The sequence below is a fragment of the Mandrillus leucophaeus genome, unplaced genomic scaffold, assembly GCF_000951045.1.
Source record: "Mandrillus leucophaeus isolate KB7577 unplaced genomic scaffold, Mleu.le_1.0 Scaffold484, whole genome shotgun sequence".
NCBI lineage: Eukaryota > Metazoa > Chordata > Mammalia > Primates > Cercopithecidae > Mandrillus > Mandrillus leucophaeus.
The window spans coordinates 1,647-4,400 of NW_012105187.1; positions in this window are offsets into that span (position 1 = coordinate 1,647).

The window sequence follows — 2,754 nt, forward strand, 5'->3', positions numbered from 1 at the left end:
TGGAGATAGAGCTGTCAAAGAAGCAAAGTGTTTTTTTGTGACTGAAATTAAGCTGGTATAAATCAACTTAGAATGTTATAAACTTAAAATGTTAAATGTAATCTTCATGATAACTGCAAGGGAAATAGCTACAGAATTTACACAAAAGGAAATAACAAAGGAATTTAAGTGTTTCACCAAAAAATCAATTAAACACAAAGGAAGACAATAATCCTGGTAATGCAGAACAAAAGAGCTATAAGGTGTATAGAAAGCAAATAGCAGCATGACGTAAGTTTCTTAATAGTAAATTACTTTAACTGTAAATGGATTAAACTCTCCAATAAAAAGACAGAGATTGGCAGAATAAATTTTAAAGCAAGATCCAATTACATATTGTCTGTAAGAGACTCACTTTACAGTCAGAGACATAGATTGAAAGTGAATGGACAGAAAAAATATTCCATGTAAATAGTAACCAAAAGAGAGCAGGGGTGCCTATAATGATATCAAACAAAACAGACTTTATTTAATTAATTTATTTTTATCCTTCAAAAAATAGACTCCCCTTCCAAAGTAGACTTTACATTTTTAAAAAAAGTTTACAAGAGACAAAGAAGGATATTACTTGTTAACGCAAGGTTCAACATATCAAGATGTAACAACTATAAACATCTACACACCTAATGACAGACTCTCAAAATATATGAAGCAAAAATGGACAGAACTGAAGAGAAAATAGACAATCCTAAAATAATCATTGGAGACTTCAATACCTCACTCTTAATAATGAATAGAATAGTAAGACAGAAGATAGGTAAGGAAATAGACACTTAAACAATACATTAAACTAGCTAGATCTAAGACATATACAGGACACTCCACTCAACAACAACAGCATACACATTCTTCTCAAGTGCACATGGAACATTTTCCTGGATAGATTATATATTAGGCCAGAAATTCTCAACAGATTTTAAAAGATAGCATACAAAGTATCTTCTCTGACCACAAACGGATGAAATTAGAAATAAATAACAGAAGTTAAAGTAGAAAATTCACAAAATTGTGGAAATTAACACAGTCTTAAACAATGGATCAAAGAAAAAATTACAAGGGAAATTAGAAAATACTTAGAGATAAATGAAAATGAAAATATAACAAAACTTGTGGGATAAAATAAAAGCAGTACTAATGGGAAAATTTATAGCTATAAATGTTTACATTTTAAAAAGAAAAATCTCAAATAACACAACTTTACAACTTAAGGCTCTAGAAAAAGAACAGCAAATTAAACCCAGAGCTAGCAGAAGAAAAGAAATAAAGATTAGAGCAAATAATGAAATAGAGAAAATCAATGAGATCAAAAATTGGTCCTTTGAAAAAGTCAGCAAAATAAACCTTTAGTTAAGTGGATTAAGAAAAAGAGAAGACTGGCCCAGTGTGGTGGCTCACACCTATAATCCCAGCACTTTGGGAGGCCATGGGGAGACCAGCCTGGCCAACATGGTGAAACCCTGTCTCTACTAAAAATACAAAAATTAGCCAGGCATGATGGTGGGGTCCTTTAATCCCAGCTACTCATGAGGCTGAGGCAGGGGAATCACTTGAACCTGGGAGGCAGAGGTTGCAGTGAGCCGTGGTCATGCCACTGCACTCCAGCCTAGGTGACAGAGCAGGACTCTCTCAGAAGAAGAAGAAGAAGAAAAAAAAAAAGACTATAAATCACTAAACTCAAAATGAGTCTGGCCATGGTGGTTCATGCCTATGATCCCAGAACTCTACAAAGCCAGGGTGAGAGGATTACTTGAGGCCACAAGTTCAAGACCAGCTTGGGCAACATAATGAGACCCAGTATCCACAAAAAATGAAAATAAAAAATCCAGACACGTGTCATGCACCTGTAGTTCTAGCTAATTGGGAAGCTGAGGCAGGAGGATTGCTTGAGCCCAGGAGTTTGAGACTGTAATGAGGAGTTTGATCATGCCACTGGACTCCAGCCTACGTAACAGAGCAAGACCCTATCTTAAAATGAAAATAAAATGAAAGTGGGGACATTACTATCAATTCTACAGAAATAAAAAGGATTATAGAAGAGTACTCTGAACAACTGCACACCAATAAATTTGGTAGCCTAGATGAAATAGAAGGATTCCTAGAAACACAAAATCTACCAATGCTCAATCAAAAGATATAGAAAATCTGAGTAGACCTATAACTAGCAAAGAGATTTAAATGGTAATCTAAAATCTCCTGACAAAGAAAAGTCCTGGACCTGATGGTTTTACTGGTGAGTTTTACCCCAAACACTTAAAGAAGAATTAATGCTAAACTATTCCTAAACTGTTCCAAAAGATTGAAGAGGTAGGACCACTTTCTGACTAATTCTTTGAGGCCAGCATTACCCTGATACTAAAGTCAAACAAGGCATTATAAGAAAAGAAAAGTATCAGCCAATATTCCTGATGAACATCAATGCAAAAGTCTGCAATGAAATACTAGCAAATCACATTCAACAGTATATTAAAAGGATTAAACACCATGACCAAAAGGAATTTTTTTTTCCTGGAATGCAAGGACACCTCAATATATGAAAATGAATGAATGTAATATACCACATTAACAGAATGAAAGAAGAAAACTACATAATCATCTCAATAGGTGCAGGAAAAGCATTTGACAAAATCCAACACCTTTTCATTTAAAAAAAAATCCAATAAACTAGGATTAAGAGGAAACTATCTAAACATAATAAAAGCTACATATGAAAAACCC